Below are 21,543 nucleotides of genomic sequence, written 5' to 3'. Positions count from 1 at the left end.
GTTCCTGTGAATAAATCACACACTTCCCAAAGCAAAGAAATCAACATACTCATCCTCATTTTGACCACCCAGATCCTCATGAGCGTCAGGGTTAAGCCCTGTCGACATGAACAGTACTGTCTCACCTGTTGTAACAGGAGAGGCCCCCTTTTGGATCACAGTGTTGATAAATTTTACTATCAGAGCTCTGATGCAAGGCACGCAGCAACACCCACACACGACCACCATAGCCAAACTTACACACACAGCCATGGCTAATTGCATGATCAGACCTTTCCAAGACCCAAACATTTTTTCCAGCCATTTAGTAAAGGGATTGTCTATACCTGAATTTTCCTTCCATTCTTTGGACAAGGCTTTCAAACCTTCAAGGGCTCTAGAGACAGTACCATCTGGGGCTGTATTGTTGGGGATGAAAGTACAACAGGTTGCTCCAACCATGTGACAGACACCTCCTTTATCTGCCAATAACATGTCTAGGGCCATTCTATTCTGGATAGTCATCAGTGAGGTTTTATCCAATTGGTCCCTAAGTCCCTCTACTGCCTGAACAGTAAAGTTCACGAATCGTTGCTGGTTGTAATAGAGATAGTTAATCCAATCCACATTTTTATTAATAGTTGACCACCAGAACAAGATGCTTTCAAAACCAGATGCGACTTGATCTCTGGCTTTGAACTCATCAGGAACTCCTCTGGGAACGCCGATCCCATCTATCCATACAGTTTTATCAAATGATCCTCCAGGTTTCACTTCTCTGGTCTGCCTGTGACTTCTCATAACACCAGCTGGATCCTTCACTCCGTCATGTCTGAAGATCCTGAAAGGCATTATTAAAGAAACAAGAGCACATTCTCCTGTCCACACACCGGACAGTCTCCTTCTTACTTTCAAATCACCACATAGCCACAGCAAATCAGCTCTGTTTGTCATTTGATTGTAAAAGGTAGTATTTTTGAGACTGATGTTTTCAGTCTTGCTGCACCACCCTTCGGGGAACTGCCCTCTATCAATTTGCCCAGATACAGTGGAGTGGAAACATGTATAATTACCCTTGTATGCTACAATGTTCGCAGGTAATGGTTGGTTAGAAATAGAAAACCCTTTTTCCAATTCTTGGCAGACTGTAGTGTTTTCTATAGTCATAGGTGTACTAAATAACGTTACCAAACATGTTAAGTTTTCTCCTGACATGGGATGTGTAGCTAATTTAGGATTAGCTGCAGCACAAACAAAACAATTGTTAACCCCCAAACCTTCTGATGTGTATCTTACCCATTCCAGCCACAAGTTTTTGTCGGTGAATCCTGTTTCGACAGCCAGCTGGTCTCTCCATGTCATGTTCTGGGTCTGAAGTATCGTCACTGCCTGTCCTCCATCAGAAACAATCGGGGCTGGTTCACCTAAATTGTCAGTTTTGCTTGTAGTCCTAGGTTTCAGACATAGTCTCCCTAATGGATCACTACCTGATATGTCAGCACCCACTGTGATACAAAATAGATCTGTGTTTTTCCACCCATAATCAGCTAATACCGGAACAGACAACAAGGCTTGATCCCCCCTTAGTGTCATGTTAAAGTATGGAAACACTCTACTCTTACCTTTTCTCCACATGCAGACGGCTTTCGACAGAAGATAACTAGGCTGATATTGATTTTTATAGCGCGGGTTAGTGTGAGTGAATACAGAGTTCCAAGAGTCACAATATATTTCTGACGTGCCCCACCTGAGCGCATACTTAGGAGTCCAACTATCACATCCATACACATCATGCCCTCTCCAGTTCAGATTTTTCCTGTCTTTTCCCATAACTGTACGTATGTCAAACAGGATCGTGGTTGACTCATTGTAATTTATCTCTACTGTTACACCAGGCTGAAAAGGTGCTGCAACTGCCCTTTTCTGTCTTTTTAGCCCTGTCTGTGTGTCGTTTACATTAGTAAAATTCTGAATCCTGTCTTTCCCTTCCTTGTCCTCTCCTTCAATAACCTCTAACCACCCATCATCAAACTGTTTCTTCCTTATTTCTTCCCCCTTTTCACAGAGAATCAATACAAAAACCACAAATGTTATGGATAGCATCATCATTACAGTCGTGGTAATACACCAAGTTCTACAGCCCAACCTTCTCATGGCTTGTCCAACCGGATCTGTAGGTGGGTTAAACGGCATTTTACTGAAAGTACTTGAACTAGCTTTAATGGAAAACTGTAACTTGGGTCTTTGTTTGGCTCAAATAAGATTTGAGAATTGGTTTCACTACTTTCCACTCCAACTGATCCAGTCCACACCCTAATTTTGGAATCCCCAGAGTGGGCACATTAAGTGCCAGCAGCAGCTCCGTCAAATTTTCTACTGCTGAGATAAAATCTCTAAGCTTAGGCTTGTCAGTAGACCACCTCTTGGTTACCAGATTAAACACAGTCACCCCCTTTCCTGTGTGTACTGCACACTTACCAACCTGAACAGGATTCAGACCTTCCACTCCTAGTTGGCTTCTTATCTGCTTTGCCACTCCAGCTCCAAGAGTCAGGTCTGCACCTACACAATGAGCAATATACTCACCTCCTTCTGTAACCACGTCTCCCCCTATTTCTTGCCACCAGTCAGAGGTTTGCTCTGGAAGGGGAGGCACTTCCCACCACACTGGCAAGTTCTTCAGTTGTGTTTGGACCTCCTCAGTAGTTCTGGATGGCGGTTCTGCTGGAACACAGTGGGTGATGTGGTGCCAGTGTTTGTGATTCTTACCCTGTACTTTCACTGCATGTGATGTCACTTCTTCCACTTTCCATGGACCTGTCCACCTTGGCTCATTCCACTTCCTCTTGTGGACCTTGGTTCTTACCCACTCTCCGACCACTGGTGCCGGAGTCCTGGTGTCCTCTTCTCCTTGTTCTTTAGTCACCTGTTGGTCAATCCTGGAAATAAGCTTTGTTAAAGCATTCATATACCCATCCAGTTCTTCCTCCATTAAATCTAACGCTTTGCCAATTGTCCTGTCCCTAAATGGACCAGGCATGGGTCTCCCGGTCAAAATTTGGTGAGGAGACAAATGGCTGTCCCCCTTTGGTGAGGATCTCATTGACATAAGCACCAATGGAAGTGCTTCCACCCAGGATAGTTTTGAGTTATGGCATGCTTTTGCCAATTTGACCTTTATAGTATGGTTGGCTCTTTCCACCAACCCTTGAGATTGCGGGTGGTAAACAGAGCCAAATTTGTGCGTGATTCCCAGGGCCAATTCAACTTCAGCCAATATTTTGTTATTAAAATGTGTCCCATTGTCAGACCTGATTACTTTGGGCACACCAAACCTGGGAATCAGTTCATTTTTTAGCCATTTAACCACTGTTTTGGCATCTTCCTTTTTGGCAGGAATGGCTTCCACCCACCTGGAAAATCGATCCACCATCACCAAGATGTACCTGTACCCACTCACGCGTTGGTCAGGACCCATATCAGTGTAATCAATACAAACCTCTTTGAATGGTCCTTCAGGTGTTGGGAATTTCCCTATGTCAATCTTGTAACCTGGCTTTGGATTGAAAGACTGGCACACACTGCATTCACTCACATGTTGTTTGATCATGTCTCTAAGGTAAGGGTGCCACCATTTAGACCCAATTACGTCAGTCATTACTGGTATGCCTGTGTGTGTGGGTCCATGTGCTTCTCTCATTAGCAGTCCTAGAAGTCCCAAAGTGGCTACTGGTTTCCCTTCTGGATTTCTCCAAATCCCTTCACTCTCTTTTGCTCCTTTCTCTATCCATACTGATTTTTCATAGGGGCTAGCTTTCCCTTGAATCTCTTTCAAGCTTTCCTCTGTTAGTTCTGGCTCCTGTTCTGTCCCTAGCACAACACATTGAGTTAGTTTGTACCCTCCTACTGTCTTGGCTGCCTGATCTGCTGCATCATTTCCCTGAGCTATCAGATCACCTTCCTTAGAGTGGCCTTTACACTTTACGATGGCTACTTGTGCTGGGAGTTTTAAGCTTTCCATCAAGTTGTGAATTTGTGTGCTGTGTTTGATAGGGGTGCCTTGTGCTGTCACCAAACCTCTCCTCAGCCATTGTGGTCCATCAACATGGACAGCTGAGTGGGCATAGGCAGAATCAGTATAGATGTTAACTGTTTGTCCTACAGCAAAATCCAAAGCCTTGGTCAATGCTGTTATTTCTGCTAATTGAGCTGAAGCTGGTTGTGGGACTATTCCTGAGTCCACCACAACGAACTTATCTGGTGTGTGCATGACTACTGCAAAAGAAGCAATCAGTCCTTTCTCTGCTTTGTAACAACACCCATCACAAAAAAGTGTTAAGTCAGGCTGTTCTAGGGGCTCGTCTCTGAGGTCTTCCCTACTTTTCAGAAGTTTCTGGGTAATTGCCTCACAGCAATGAGGTTCTGAGTGTTGGTCCTGTGTCAGTCCTTCAGTCATGTTCACAATTCCTCCTGAAGTGAAAGTGATGTGTGGCTGAGTCAAAATGCTGTCAATCCTGTCTTTTCTCGTTCTAGACAGGGTGAAGGCCGCTGACGTCAAAAAAGCAACTACTCCATGTGTCGTGTTGACCGTCAGGGGGTGGCACATCACCAAGTGAGCAGTTTTTGTAATGGCAGTTGCCAATGCTGCCAGGTACCTTGTACAACCTGGTTGTCCACAGACTACTGGGTCCAATTTTGAGCTGTGATACAAAAGTACCACTCTCTCACTCCCCCTTTTCTGAAATAGAACTGCATTCACAATGCATTCTCTTTCAGAAACATCCAAGTAAAATGATTTAGAGTAGTCTGGCGTTTGAAGCTCACTGGCCAGTGACAATTGTTGTTTTAGGGCAATGAACGCAGCATGTAGTTCAGGTGTCCAGGTAATTTTCGCAGACAAATTTTTCTGGCCTAGTCTGGTAACTTCAGCTCTCAATGGGTCAACAATACCAGAATAGTTAGGAATATAATTCCTTGAGTAGCCCGTCAGACCAAGAAAGGACAGAAGGTGACTCACTGTGGTCGGCTGAGGATGATGCAAGATGGTGTTTCTAGTGTCTGCTGTCATGGAATGTCCTTTGACAGAAACCACTCGTCCCAAGAAGGTAACAACAGGTCTGCAAACCTGAAGTTTGGTCTTGTTCACCTTATAACCTAAATTGGCTAAATGAGTCAAGGTAGAGACTGTGTCATGCAAGCAGACAGTGTCTGAAGTGCAGGCAATCAAAAGGTCATCCACGTACTGGATCAAGACTGTGTCCTTGTGTAAGATCTGTGAGTCAATCAGAACAGAAAGGTCAGTAAGCAAACACTGATTAAAGATACCAGGACTGTCTTTGTAACCCTGGGGAAGTCTGGTGTACGTGTACTTTTGATTCAAGTAAGTGAAAGCAAAAATTGGCTTGACGTCATCAGAAATAGGAATGCTGAAAAAAGCATTAGCCAAGTCAATAACTGTGAAGACACAATGGTCAGGTGTCAGGTTTTGTAAGGATCTGTAAGGATCAGGAACAGGAATGTTTTCAGTGACTGTGACGTGATTAATCAGTCTGAGGTCATGCACCATTCGGTACTCCTGTCGTCCTGGTTTCTTAACAGGCAAAATGGGCGTGTTCCAATCAGAGGTTGTGGGCTCAAGGACTCCTACATTCAATAAGTCCTGAATGGTGCTGTGAATGCCAGCCTGTGCTTCAGGCTTCAGAGGATATTGTGGTTTGTCAACCACTTGCACATTAGATTTTAGTGTGATTGGGGCCAGATGGTGTGACACACATCCAACATCCACCTTACTGACTGTCCATAACTGAGCTGGAACCTCAGCTAAATGTGTTACTGTGTCACAGTGGTCTGACAGTTCTCTGCCATGAAATCTAGTTAGTTGTTGGTGTTCAAAAGTAGCCAGGTCAGAACAGTCACAAAGAATTTTCCAAAAGCGGCCACAGTGCGAGACTAACAAACCAGGAACTTCAGTGTCCTGGTAGTCCTGTGACATGGCTAAACGCATCATAGGCCCCAGTGCTCTGGCCTCCTTTCCAGCAGCCAGTAGCAGTGAGACATGTGGTGCGCAGGAGTCAGGATCAAAATGCCAAAGCAAAGACTGGTCGGAGGACAGCTGCACATGGGCAGCGACACCCTCAGGTCCCAAGATCAGATAGTCAGTGTGTACAGAGGTTTGTTGACCCTCCGCAAGACTGTACCAGTCATGTTCATACTGGTCATCAGGTTCTCTTGTGTAATGCATAGTGCAGTGTGGAGGATCTTTTGGAGGTACCATAGGCGTATGGGCAGTGAGCCAAGGTTTCCATAGCGCAAAGAAGTACAGAATGTTGCTGTGATCAGACGTTGCAACTGGTGCATCCAATTTTGCCCAGTAGATGTCACACATGTTGGGTATTGTGTCTGGAACAGAAGAAGTCACTAAAATTCTACAAAATGTGTCTGAGTCATCACTTGAATAGACAGTCAGTTTGCCATCCCTATCACAGAAAATGGTACATGAAACAAGACAAAGCAAATCCCTCCCTAACAAATTAACAGGACAATTTTGGGAATGTAAAAAAGAATGATACACAGTCTCAGTTCCTATCCTCACCGGCAAAGGGGTCGTAAATGGTTGCACCATGGGTACTCCCGAGAATCCAGTAGTGCTGGCAGTCCTGCCAGATAACTGACTTCCCCAACTTGGATTGGTTAACACAGAAGTTGTGGCTCCAGTGTCAACCAGGAAGTCAACTTGCTCTCCTGCAACTAATAAAGTCAACATTGGTTCATTGGTGCAACCAGGAGAGGAACTGGAAACTGGGCAGCATCATTGGTTACTGTAGTAATTCTGATTCATAGGCCGATACCCTGCTGGTAGTCTGGCCTGAACTGGGACTGCTGGTAAAGTGTTTGCGGCTGGGGGTGCATAGTATGATGTCTGTGGCGCAGGAACAGGTGCCAATTGAGTGTGCTGTGATTGGGCTGGGTGTGGGCAATTTCTCCACCAGTGTTCTAGGGCCCCACAATTAAAGCAACCCCTTTGGGTGTGTCTGTGGTCCCAAGATGTTCTGAAATTTCTTTCAGACCCTCTTGGACCTTGTCTACCAAAACCTCTGCCCCTGTTAGGGTAGTTTTGCACATTTTGGTAATATGTAGGCGGGGCAGGTACCCCCTGAATTGGTACCATTATTTGGGCAGATGGTATGGGCTGTGGTAACACAGTTGCATTTTGTACTGGCACCATACTGGGTGTGGCTACTGCCTGTAGGGACTGAGTGTCCACCACCTCCACCAATTGCTTTTTAACCTTATTGGCCTCCAATTTGTCCTTATGTATTTTAGCAAGTGTCATTTTATCCTGGTTTTCTGCTTCAGCTAACTTTTTATCATGTTTGACCATGTAGTGGATGACATGAGAAGACCACGGGCCCTCATCCAATTGATTAAGTCCCACTACATCATCTAATTTATTTTGCACTGATAACGGTAATGAAGCAAGTACAGCTTGTCTGAAAAGTGTTTCAGTGGCCACGTTAACATCTGGCCTACCACCTGTGTTCCTCTTCCACAGGTCCTTCATGCGTTGGATGAATTCAACTGGCTCCTCCCCTGAATTCCTGGTGACACCTGTAAGGGCTTGAAAGTTCACAACAGTAGGGTGTTGGGTCCGCAACCTTGTCCATACTACATTTCTAACAGGATTAAATCGGTCAGAATTTGCCATATTTTGCATTCCCACAGCCCTCTCTAAATCCTGCCAGTTTTCACTATTCCCAATCCTTCCCATTAATGCTCTCATGTCCCCCACAGCCAAAACTTCACCTGCAGTCAACGATTCTAAAGTGCTAATCCAATTACTGGCACCTTTAGCTAATGGCGGCAACGAATCCACCAGTGACTGTAAATCTCTATGAGACCATGGCTCATATTCCCGTGTCCCTAGTCTAGTTCTTAAGGGAAAAACTCTGTGTAACTCAGTGTCCTCTGTGTGTTCAGACAAATCACCTTCATGTGATTGTTCTCTAAGCTTATAGGTCTGTGATCTAGTGACTATTGTCCCTGTGTGTGTGCTGGGAGATGCTTGTGGTGTCGCTGACAGAGAGGCTAGTTCGCTCTCAATCTGTCTGATGTCGTGTTTACGCTTTGCTATTGACTCCTGTAACGCCTTCTTTTCCTTATTCATCTGAGCTTCCTCATCGTACCTTTGACAGTCTAAGTCATAACCTGTTATGACAATAGAGTCCCTTTCTGTCCTTTCATTACCTGCAGGGTGTCTGCTTTCCTCCAGAGGCCCTATCTCAACACAGGGGGTACCACAACAATCATTACCTCTACAAGCATGGGTTGGGCTCCTTTCTGGGCTTAAGCTCTGACACTCACCTCGTTTAACTTTGCTGGAACCACTAGTTCTAGGTTTATTTATCTGCTCACTGTCTTTTCCAGCTTCCCTATTTTCAAAGACATATTTCACCAACTCCTCCTCTGCCTGTCTCACCCTTTCTCGATTCTCAACACGCAGTCCCTCCATTTCCTCCTTTAACTGTCTTACTGCTGAAACAAGGTCTTTATTAACTTCCTCCTGTAAAGGGCAAACACCTTCAAGCCAACCTTGAGTTATTTTCAAAGCCACATTTGTCATTTGGGAAACACTTTCCTCATCTGCAGCAGTAAGCACTTGTGTATTGTCAACCATAGTCGGCATCTGTAATGTAGTCAAGTCAGGGCAAACCGGAGCAGACGGCGCTGCTCTGTGAGTCTGTGTCTGTGTGTTAGAGGAAGTGGTGACTTCCTGTGTCTGTGTGTGACGGGGAGAGTAAGGTGGGGGAATGACGTAACCACGATCTGCTCAGCTGTGGGCTGAGTAGTCAGATGCTCAACCCCTCCCTTTTCGTCACATAATGACGTAGTCGGGGTGTGTTCTGTGGTGGGCTGTCCGGTGAGTGCAGCAGTGGGCAGCACCCCTTTCTCCACCCCTCCCTTCTCCTCACACACACCGGTCATGTATTGTAACACACGTTTTGTAAAAGCAAGTTTATCTACCAATTTATCAACTTCCTTTTTCGCCAAGAGTTTTTTGACGGCAGTAACTTGTCCAACTCGCTGTTGGGCGTCAGCCAGATTTTTCCTCGCTACGATGACAATTTTTTGACGCTCTAATTTGTCAGGTACTGGTTCAAAATCACTTGGGTACAGGCCCACCTTGGTGTGTTTCACAAACCACTCTGCCAAACATTGCTCCACATCCTTTCTGTCTTTTGAGGTAGTTGTGTCTAAAATCCTCAACATAACCAACTTCTTCAACTCACCGGCAGTAGCAGCAGTCATTTTACACACAAACACAACTACTCTATTGACACGTTTAGACAAGCAGAACAAATATACCCAGCAAGAGTTAGTAGACTCAGGACAAAACAACAAAACACGCACAGTTAGTAAGGGAAATAATGCGCCAGAATCTCACTGAAAATTAATTTGGAATTGACTCAAAACTACGTGGTAAGGAGTTCCACAATTGCACGGTAATGGCTCCCTTAGCACTTTTACACGTGGCCTCAAGCGTGGCACAAAATGAACAAGGTACCAGGATTTACACCACCTCAGAAACACCAAGATGCCAGGTATTACGTGAATCACACCACCCCAGAAACATCAAGGCGCCAGGAATTACTCAACCTCAGCAATACCTGTCCACAAGGTACCAGGATTTACACCACCTCAGAAACACCTGTCCACAGACAAGGTGCCAGGGATTACGCAACCTCAGAAATACCTGTCCACGCTTGCTCCAATTCACAAACTAAACACATAAACCAATACAGTCTTATTTCAACTGTCCAGAATCCAATTCACATAGACATATAGATAGACAAAGAACTCTAAAAGCTCCCTTAGCTTTATCAGAGAGTCTCCTTTATCCTAATTACTTCACACAATTATACTCTCTGTCGTTGGCCAACTTATACTAAGTGGGATTCGCAGAAACAAAGAATGACAGAATGAGAACCAAAGAATAACCAAACTCTTTATTACCTTAATTACACTGAATTTACCAGCACTTACACTGAGCAAATTAATTCACCACACTCCCCCTAAATACAAGTTTCAGCTAAATAAAAGAGCTAAAGTGCCCTTACCTTTTAGTGCGCGCACAGGGAGTGCAGGAAATTTGTCCGCTCAGTTGGCTCCAGTCAAAAATATTCCAAGTCCTCCAAAATGTAAAACTAACTAAAATCACAAAAAATTGATCATTTATTGATCATTTATCAAAGCCCAGAACCATCCTCTGCTACCAATTAATCGATAAATCGAGTTCTGGGTGACAAATGATCAATTAGCCAAGTTCTCAAGTCTAACAAAGTTTATTTAGAAAAGGTTTGGTTCTCCTCAGGCCTCACCAGCTGGTATCTGCACTTCTGCTTTCAGAGAACAATCAATGCAAGTCAGAGAGAGACAGACCCCGTGCGCAGAGTTCAACGTGCTTTTATAACTTTGCCCACACCTTCTCTATAAATCGAGTTCTTTGTTCTCATGGTCTGTTCAAACCAGTCCTAATTAATTCTTTCAGATGTTACTTTATTGTCGTCATTGACCTTGTCCGAGGCACCGAATCCGGCCTTATCGGTACAGGACATTATTAGGGAGTTCTTCTATGTATCTGAGTGCTAGCAATTATCTGTTTTACTCCCTTCACATCGACCTTGCACCAACTCAATTGTAACTCACTGTTTTACTTTGCTAACAGGTGGGGTGTCCAATTTTAATTTTCCTAACATGGGACAAGAGAAAACTGTAAGGGAGTTTTATTCACTCACATACTAGGCAGTAATACTATCCAGCAGAGACCCTTGACTTCGTATATATGTCAGATTGTAGGTTAAAATTTCTCCATCAGCAAACATTGTAGATCAGCGGTGCTTTAGGTGGGATAAGGCGTAGTTATTGTAACAGACTTTTCTGTGGTTGTATCGTGACAATGGTTTGATGGACGTTTCTACACGAAGTGAGTGTGTTTTGACCCTTTGGGGCTTCCATAGCTCATGGAGTAGCATGCTCGGCTAAAGGCCTCAGCATACTTCATGCGGAAACGACATTCGCCTGGCTTCGGCGACCGATGTGACGTAATCGCAGAGAAAACGAACAACCGTGGACGTCGCGCAGAGGCTTCGCTCGCCTTGTCGCGCACATGGAAGCTGGGCGAACTCCGCGGACGACGTCACGCCGCGACAACACCTGTGATTGGTCGGTTAAAAAAAGAGGCGTGTCATGAAAACAAACACGGGTTTTGAGGAGCGTCTCAACTGTGATCATCGGCTGCGTCCGAAATCACTACTTTTATACTGAACAGTATGCAGTTATTAATCATTATTAAGCATTAAGCATTTACTAAACAGTACACGAAAAGTACCTGGATAATCTACTGCTTGGGCAGCATTTTTGTGTATGCAAACACAGCGCACTTGCGTACTGAAAGAGCTTATTTCTGTACCGGCCAAGCAGTGCACACTACCTCTATTTACTATGCGATTTTGGACACAGCCATCGTTTTTTGGTAGTCACTAAATTTAAATTACATTAATTTGTCTTTACATTATAAATGTCACCGCGTCACATGCAGCTGTGGAGCAGACGCGACAGGCAAAACGAAACCGCTAGAAGTATGCCAGCTTGTAAGCTCGCGAAGACGCGTTTGGCTTCGCGTGACACTCGCGAACTTAGTTTCGCTGGAAGTATGCTGAGACCTTAACGCGACGACAGAAGGAGTTAATAAAGTGTTAAATGCTCCCGACAATTTGTGAATATACAGTGTATTTATTTCTTTATTAAGCAAGTGCATCAATACGACGCTCGATTACATTATGTTAACAAACCGCAAAACGGTGGCAAGCCTCAACATGAACTACGGATGACTCGCAGGGCCAAATAGAATTTGCGTTAACGGCACTATTTTTTTAAATCGCGTTAAATTGAGATCGCGTTAATGCGTTATTATCGCGTTAACTTCGACAGCCCTAATTATTATTAATAACCAATTTTCATTCGTTGTCAGTTAACCAATAACAACTGAACTTATAGTGTTCCATCAAAATATCACAATTTTTATGTTATATAAGTTTTTACTTCTTAAAAAAACATTGTAACACAGTAAACATGCCACTAATGTAGAACAGTAAAAAACAGTGTGTGTGTGTGAGAACTGTACCCACCACAACCCTAAATTGGATAAAGCAGTGGTAAAACAGACAATGAATTGATGAAATTTCTCATATCTTCATGAAAATGTATAAAGCACTCAAAGTCCTAAAAAGTTTTCTAAACTAATGGGTAATGTTTCACAATAACCTTAATACGTGCATTTGGAAATGTTCACACTGTTTCACAATCAGGAGAAAATGTTTTAACAAGGCAGAGGCCCATGGCAAGGGGGGGGGGGGCCTCCACGACTCAACCCCCGACAGCACTGCAGCACCCACCGCCCCCACACCCATTGGCTGCCCTCGCCCGGTCATTATTATTATATTACAATATACGTGAAATACTAAAATAACTAAATAATAATAAATAATAAATAACTAAAATACTAAAATAACTAAAAGACAATGAAATATCAGAATACATGCAATCAAAATATACTGTTTGTTTGTTTGTTTATTAGGACTTTAACGTCATGTTTTACACTTTGTTTACATTCATGACTGTTGTTACTTATTACACAAGGTTCATCAGTTCACAAGGTTATATCGAACACAGTCCTGGACAATTTAGTGTCTCCAATTCACCTCACTTGCATGTCTTTGGACTGTGGAAGGAACTGTTTTTTTTTTTTTTTTTTTTCGTTTTTTTAATTTAAATAATTTCCTTTTGTACAGCAAGGATGGATAAGTGTTTTACTCAGAATGAAAGTGTCAGCTGGCCTTTTTCTTCACGTATTGCTTTGATGATGAAGAAAAAAAAGAAAATTTTAAGCTCCTTTGGCAGGAGGTTGAAGTAAAGATGTGTGAGGAAAAGCCTCCAGCACCTGGTATTCCCAGGCGGTCTCCCATCCAAGTACTAACCAGGCCCGACCCTGCTTAGCTTCCGAGATCGGGCGTTCTTAGGGTGGTGTGGCCGTAAGCGAGAGACGCCGCAAATAGTTTCCCTTTTAAAGACGTCCATCATTCAGCCTTTCACTTCAGTATGTTTAGATTATTTGTTGTGTTTTTTGTTATTTTAGACATCATTTCTTTTCCTGTAAAAGTATAGGTTAAAGCGTAACAGCATATACACCACCGTCTATAAATGAATGAATTGCTTTGGTCTTCCACTTGAGACTTTATAGCGCCTTAAATATGACGAGCTTGATTAGTTTATAAAGGCTCTCCCGTCCCAAGTGTTTTTGTAAGATGTTGCAGGCATGAAATGACGACTTTTCTGGTACATAGGAACTATGAGACGCTTTTTAAAATAGGGCGTGTAGAATAGAGAAAGAAAAAGACTAAACCTGGTGAAGTGAAAGGCTGAATGATGGACGACTATAAAAGGGAAACTATTTGCAGCATCTCTCGCTTACGGCCACACCACCCTGAGAACACCTGATCTCGTCCGATCTCGGAAGCTAAGCAGGGTCCAGGTTATGTCCAGACATCATCCCCATATAGTGGTGCTAGAAATAAGTTACATCTTGTAAATGTGGTATGGATTTGTCTGTGCACACTTGGGGAATCTAAGAAAACTTTTCTTACTTTAGTTTGATTTTTACGTGCTGACTGATGTACTACAAGTACCATTTTATTAGCATGTCAGTGCTTGTGTTAATATGCAATTTCTTACACATAAATGGGGCTCTGATAAGCATTACAGGACCACAAAGAACATGAAAATGGGGATTCTTGAAGTGGTGAAGGAGAGTGCTGTTTTATCAAGATCACTGTCCAGTGCAGTCAATGTTGCAGTTGTAATTGAAGAAGAGGTAGTAATGGACAACCTGCCTGACTACACTAATGCCTTCTAAACACCAAACCATCGAAACTGGTTTTTATTCCACCTTAAAAATTAACAATTATATTCAGTTGCTAAGTTGACTTGTAATTTGTAGTTGCCCTTGCACCTTAAAAACGACATTTAGGCTCTACTTACATTTTCTAATATAAATTGTTTCAATTAGACACTATAACATGTATAACTTGTAATTTGTTTGATGCTTGTGAGTGCTGAATGTTTAAAAAAAATTATTGTTTATATGATACATGCAAATAAAATTTATTTGTTAAGTATTTACGTTTGCTATGCAGTGTTCACTTATTCAGTATATTTTACGTTTACTTTGATACTAATTCATAATTAACTGGACTAAACAAATGTTGTTGACAGAATTGAAAATATATTGTTGGGCCAGCAAGATGTATTTGATGAATTTCATTGACACAACTTTTTTTTTTTTTTTTTTGGTCCTAAATTTTATGGTTGTCAGCAGAACTTAAAATATGCATTTCAGATAACTTAAATTAGGCCAACTAAAACAATTAGATGCAACGGGTCACTAAGAATTTTTAAGTTGGAGAGACTTGAAATTTTTTATGTACTGCATATAGTACATACTACATACTGCACCAGTATATACTAAACTGTACTAGTTAATACTGTACACAACATACAGCAACAATACATACTGTATACTAAATAGTGCACTATTGTACACTAGTGCACTATTCAGTATACAGTATGTATTGTTGCTGTATGTAGTATACAGTATACTGGTGCAGAATGTAGTATACAGTATACACTAGTGCACGATTAAGTATACAGTATGTATTGTTGCTGTATGTAGTGTACAGTATATACTGGTGCAGAATGTAGTACAGTATACACTGTATACTGTATACATTCTGCACCAGTATATACTGTACACTACATACAGTGTATCACAAAAGTGAGTACACCCCTCACATTTCTGCAAATATTTTATTATATCTTTTCATGGGACAACACTATAGACATGAAACTTGGATATAACTTAGAGTAGTCAGTGTACAGCTTGTATAGCAGTGTAGATTTACTGTCTTCTGAAAATAACTCAACACACAGCCATTAATGTCTAAATGGCTGGCAACAGAAGTGAGTACACCCCACAGTGAACATGTCCAAATGGTGCCCAAAGTGTCAATATTTTGTGTGACCACCATTATTATCCAGCACTGCCTTAACCCTCCTGGGCATGGAATTCACCAGAGCTGCACAGGTTGCTACTGGAATCCTCTTCCACTCCTCCATGATGACATCACGGAGCTGGTGGATGTTAGACACCTTGAACTCCTCCACCTTCCACTTGAGGATGCGCCACAGGTGCTCAATTGGGTTTAGTCCATCACCTTTACCTTCAGCTTCCTCAGCAAGGCAGTTGTCATCTTGGAGGTTGTGTTTGGGGTCGTTATCCTGTTGGAAAACTGCCATGAGGCCCAGTTTTCGAAGGGAGGAGATCATGCTCTGTTTCAGAATGTCACAGTACATGTTGGAATTCATGTTTCCCTCAATGAACTGAAGCTCCCCAGTGCCAGCAACACTCATGCAGCCCAAGACCATGATGCTACCACCACCATGCTTGACTGTAGGCAAGATACAGTTGTCTTGGTACTTCTCACCAGGGCGCCGCCACACATGCTGGACACCATCTGAGCCAAACAAGTTTATCTTGGTCTCGTCAGACCACAGGGCATTCCAGTAATCCATGTTCTTGGACTGCTTGTTTTCAGCAAACTGTTTGCGGGCTTTCTTGTGCGTCAGCTTCCTTCTGGGATGACGACCATGCAGACCGAGTTGATGCAGTGTGCGGCGTATGGTCTGAGCACTGACAGGCTGACCTCCCACGTCGTCAACCTCTGCAGCAATGCTGGCAGCACTCATGTGTCTATTTTTTAAAGCCAACCTCTGGATATGACGCCGAACACGTGGACTCAACTTCTTTGGTCGACCCTGGCGAAGCCTGTTCCGAGTGGAACCTGTCCTGGAAAACCGCTGTATGACCTTGGCCACCATGCTGTAGCTCAGTTTCAGGGTGTTAGCAATCTTCTTATAGCCCAGGCCATCTTTGTGGAGAGCAACAATTCTGTTTCTCACATCCTCAGAGAGTTCTTTGCCATGAGGTGCCATGTTGAATATCCAGTGGCCAGTATGAGAGAATTGTACCCAAAACACCAAATTTAACAGCCCTGCTCCCCATTTACACATGGGACCTTGACACATGACACCAGGGAGGGACAACGACACATTTGGGCACAATTTGGACATGTTCACTGTGGGGTGTACTCACTTATGTTGCCAGCTTTTTAGACATTAATGGCTGTGTGTTGAGTTATTTTCAGAACACAGTAAATCTACACTGCTATACAAGTTGTACACTGACTACTCTAAGTTATATCCAAGTTTTATTTCTATAGACCGTTTCAATGAGGGTAAACAATAACAACGCTACTGCGCATGTCTGTTCCTTTCGCCTTTCCGGTAGCGCCATTTTTAAACATCCATCCAGCTGTCAACATGACGAGCTCGTACTTTGCGAGTCTCCCGAACCCGAAACAAACGCGATATAAGCAGAAATGAATGATAGATCATCAAGTATCTGTACCGGACCCTTTTGAGGAGAATTTAAGAAGTCAGTGTTTTTCCTCTGACCTAAAACGTTTGCCCGAGGTAACATACCCAGCCGTGTATCACTACCTTGTTGAAACGGAGTGTGTTTACACCAGAGAGGCAGTGAAAGCACACCGCAGTTTGGACGCATACAATTAATATTTAAAATCATTATTGTGTCATCTCCCCTTTTGTGTCTGTTGAGCTAAGAGCCATTATAATATGATAAAAATATGACAAACCACAGTGAATTACTTCTCATCTGAATTAGAACATATTAGCTAATGCTAAAACTATTTTTTATAGCCTAACTGGAAATACATGAAATATTTTACAGTAAGCACAACGTATTCATAAATAGTTTATTTACTTTTTGTATTACAAAAGTAGAACCATGTTTCTTTACATGTCATTTAATAATGAAGCTAAGCTAATTAAGCTGTTAATATAATTCCATATAGTGACATTTCCCCAAAATATAGTCCTATACAGTTATGGCTTTTACACAGTATTATAAGGGGAATGTAAACTTTTTAAGGCTTATGTTAGGTTTATGTTTATTCTGTACTATTAATACAAATATTAAGCGCCTGCGTATTTTAATACACGTAAGATAAACGTCAGGGACAAGACACCATGAGAACAGCGTTCAACTGAGTACATTTGTTCACAATATTTATTATAAAATAATATACAGTATATTACATTTATTATAAGAGTTGATGGTGGGTATCCAGCCGTCTCTATTTATAGCAGCAATCCAAGCGTTTCACTGTGTGTTCTTTTGGAAATCTGTTCACCTTTATTTCTGAAAGCAAGTTTGTACCCGGTCTGAGGGAACATCCGACAACCGAACAACACGGTCCTAACTTTAATTTAGACATACTGTCAATAAATCACACCTGAACTAACGCAAAGGAATTGAAGCAGTTGTGGTCAATCGCTATTGTTCTGAGCGCTGTTTACCACCAAGCGGAAGCGTCTTAGGAACATCTACGTCACTTCCTGGACTCATGAATATTCATTTGAAACGGTCTATAGTGTTGTCCCATGAAAAGATATAATGAAATATTTGCAGAAATGTGAGGGGTGTACTCACTTTTGTGATACACTGTACATTAAATCAGTTTCCTGTAAATGATGTTGTTGTTGATTATTAAGATTTGATCAGAGGTGCACACACTTGCAGATGACTGTATGAGAGGGCAGCAGGTATTTTCTGACAGAACTTGGAGCAGAATGAGAGTTTGGAATGTGGGAATAAAAAGGCGGCCGCTAGTTTGAGTGCAGCATTCAATGGTAGACAAATTGTTTAAATGTAATAAATATTGCATTTCTGTTCTTCTTTAGTAACACATAAAGGCAATTTAACCCAATCATTCACACAGAACAATATATAATTTTACTGTCTGATTCTGTATATCTAACTGTTTAAAAACTAAAATCCTCTCTTTTGTAGATTCAGATTACACTCGCGACTTTGAACTCAGAAAGTTGCAGATTTGGAGGAGCAGTTGAATGCTGCATCGAGTTAAAGTAAAAGTGAGCGCCTCGGTTTATGTGGAGACAAATATAAAGTTTTCTAGAAAATCACGGTGAGTTTGTGAATATAAAGTTGTAATATGTAAATGTTATTAATCCGTATTTGATGGAGGAATGTTTAGGATTGATTTTATTACCTGATATTTTTTCGGTAAGGAAAAATGCGTCACATTTAACACCGTTATTTAGGCGTGTCAACAACAACACGGATATTTTTTACACTTTAGTCTTCTGTGTTTTTCTCTCATCCACACGAACTCACAAACCCACGATTAATGAAAACAGGATAAAGAGATTTCTGAAAACTGCTTTATTGTTTTCGTCTGGATACTCAAATGTAGCTTTATACAGATGTTGTGACGTCAGCGCGCTCGTATATACGTACATGCAGGCGGTGGACAAAATAACAGAAACACACAATCAATAATAAACATAAAACAGCAGGGGCGCAAGTTCGCCTCCCTCAGTCCAGCGGAGAGATTCCACATAAACGCTTCATATTTACTATAATAAATATTTATATATTTATTTATATATTTATAAATTTATAATTAAAGTGACTTTTTAAATGTGTTGCCTGTACACCAGTTGGGACAGGGGCAAAGAGAGAAAAGTTAATTTTTAAAAGTTAATTAATTAATTAAGAATATTTCATGTAAACCATTTTGAATAAAAAAAGATAAAACTATACGCAGGTGAATTGGTAAAAGAAATGTCACACAGCCAAACTTCATGAGAGAATTGTCAATCCATTTAAAAAGAGCATTTCAGATCCATCACCATTAACCTGACTGCATGTTTTTGAACTGTGAGAGGAAACCGGAGCTCCTGGAGAAAACCTATGCAGACAGGGAGAACGCGCAAACTCCACACAGAAAGGACCTGGACCGCCACCATGCCGTATTTAAAATTAACTAAATTAAATTAGTTTTTGAGAGACTTTACCACACAAAATAAAAGTGCAAATGTCAAAAAGACATAGAACCACTTTTATATTTTTATATTAGGGACAGTGGTAGCCTAGTGTAGTCAATAGTCTGTTCAAATCCAGGCTAAGCTATGCAGCCACTGTTGAGTCTTTGAGCAAGGCCCTTAACCCTCTCTGCTCCAGGGGTGTGAATGATGACTGACTCTGCGCTCTGACCCTGGAAAAATAATTTCAGTGTACTGTACACGTGTATATGTATATAGGACAAATAACTTCTTTGATCCTGAACCTAAAATTTTTTATCCCAAATCTGTTTTAGTTTAATGGTTTGCACTGGTTCATGTGTGGTATAGTTAGGTCTCTTTTGTAGGAATGTGTGTTGGGGATACTTCTTAAACTGGCAACCCTCCCGAGTCTGTTAGTCTCTTTAGCAAACGGGTTCTATATAAACACACACACACACACACACACACACACACACACACATTGAAATAGAGAAAATGCGAGGGTTATGGTTAAAGGGAGAGGTGGATGCCCAATAGAATGACTATACTGATATTTTACAGCTTGGATTTAAAGGGGAAGAGAAACATTCATCTAGGACCAAGGATGGGGATTCAGGTAATACATTTAAAAAAAAAATTTTGGTTTACGTATGCTTATTCTAAATTTGATTTACTGCTGTCATCAGTACGTGCATTTCGGTCAGCCACTTCTCTTTAGTCGTTCGTATTTACCAAAGTAGTGGGAACTGAAACTCGGTTCCAATTTAGAGCCAAAAACAAAACAGCAGTTACCAGGTACAAACAAAATTGTGATTCTGCTTATCATTTCCTAAACCCTTTATGATCGTAAACAAAAGATACTTGTTTTGCAGTGATGTACATACATAACGTATCTGCTAGAGCTGGGCGGTTCCTGAATCACCCGGGTTAATGATTCAAATCTTTGTGCTGAATCAGGAATCACGAGTCCAAAATCTCAATTAATCCGGATCTTATGAGTCCTCTGACTGGCTGCTGCTAAGTACACAAGGCGAGTGAGCAGCTCACAGGAAACACAGCGGACTCAGATGATTTGAACCGACTTCACACAGTCCGTGAATCTAAGTAATAAGTTAAATATTCCAATAAACAAGCAGTTAAACACACTGGTGTTTATGTGGCTGATTTTATACACATGGTATTATTATCAGTAGTAGTTGTATAGATTAGTAATGCAGCAAAACAACAACAAAATATAATTATTGTTAATATTATTAAAATGCAAATGCTTACAGGCTACTTTAGTACTGTACCACATAAGGGGTATCATAGCCCATAGTTTGTTTTGGTGCCACTGTGGCTGCCTGAATGGGTAAAGTTACCATGGCAATTTGTTGTTGACGATCCCCCTTGACCCATTAATATACCCATCTGATTGGTAGGTGAGTCCACTCCCCTCTCCAGCATGATCAAGATTCCACTTAGAAAAAAGTGTCGACTTGTCACTGACAAGAGAAGTGTGAGGTGAGAGAATTAAAAGAGAAGGATTTATTTACAGAAGATGAGAGCACAGAAGACAAGTGATATTTGGTTGCTTTTTTATGCAGTAAATCAATCGCAATCAAGATGTCAGTACAAGTGACTCATGTGAACCGGATCACATTACTGAGTGACTCAGATTAACCCGAGTCCATAAAATGAACCGAATTTACCACCACTAGTATCTGCCAGCACATGTCTACGTTACTACACCAGTCTACAGTGGTTTTTTAGATCATGGTAGGGGCTGCTGATTTTTCTTAACAAGAACTATTGGATGCATCTTTAACACCCTCTGTTTTTTAGTGACTATGTTTATTTGGTTGCTGGCATTTTGACCCAGTTGCTGCCTGGACAGACTTGTAGTTCTCTCAGAGATGACTAGCTAACACTTAATAAAGATATTCTTGGTAGTTAAACATTTGACTGTTTGATAAAAAATCGATACTAAACAATAAACTTAAGCTGTGTGCAGAATACTCATGTACTCATGTACTGCATAGTACATACTACATACTGCACCAGTATATACTAAACTGTACTAGTTAATACTGTACACTACATACAGCAACAATACATACTGTATACTGAATACTGCACCAGTATATACTGTATACTGAATAGTGCACCAGTATATACTGTATACTACATACAGCAACAATACATACTGTATACTGAATAGTGCACCAGTCAAAGTGTCAGATGAGCAGCAGAAGAATGTATTCTGTAGAGAATGCCAAAAACAAGTCCAGAAAAAAGGTTCGAGCTCCGTGAACCTTTGGTCATTCGTTTTTCACTTCAAATCCTAAAGTTGCAAAACAAGAAAATGGGTCGTTATTCGTTTCAAAAACCAATATTGGAAAACATACATGTGCATGCACATGCTGACATGCACGTATTTACTTCATATATAAACAGTGTAAATCAGGCACAAGTGATGAGAAAGTAATAATAACGTAACGATGCGTCTCCTGTTGTTCTGATTCT

The 21,543-nt window shown here is 41.6% G+C and overlaps 1 protein-coding gene, 1 long non-coding RNA gene and 1 pseudogene across 2 annotated transcripts in view; 2 read left to right on the top strand and 1 right to left on the bottom strand.

The window, feature by feature from the left end:
• Positions 1-21,543, top strand: part of LOC134328236 (NACHT, LRR and PYD domains-containing protein 12-like) — a 373,426-nt gene that overhangs the window by 308,468 nt on the left and 43,415 nt on the right. The gene's annotated exons all lie outside the window — the stretch shown is intronic.
• Positions 12,965-13,073, bottom strand: LOC134329648 (5S ribosomal RNA; annotated as a pseudogene).
• Positions 18,093-20,166, top strand: LOC134328259 (uncharacterized). The gene is made up of 3 exons (XR_010014722.1): positions 18,093-18,158; positions 19,600-19,654; positions 19,911-20,166. It is a non-coding gene; the product is annotated as an uncharacterized LOC134328259 (long non-coding RNA).

This window comes from Trichomycterus rosablanca, chromosome 15, assembly GCF_030014385.1.
Source record: "Trichomycterus rosablanca isolate fTriRos1 chromosome 15, fTriRos1.hap1, whole genome shotgun sequence".
NCBI lineage: Eukaryota > Metazoa > Chordata > Actinopteri > Siluriformes > Trichomycteridae > Trichomycterus > Trichomycterus rosablanca.
This window is presented reverse-complemented; position numbering and strand designations above follow the sequence as displayed.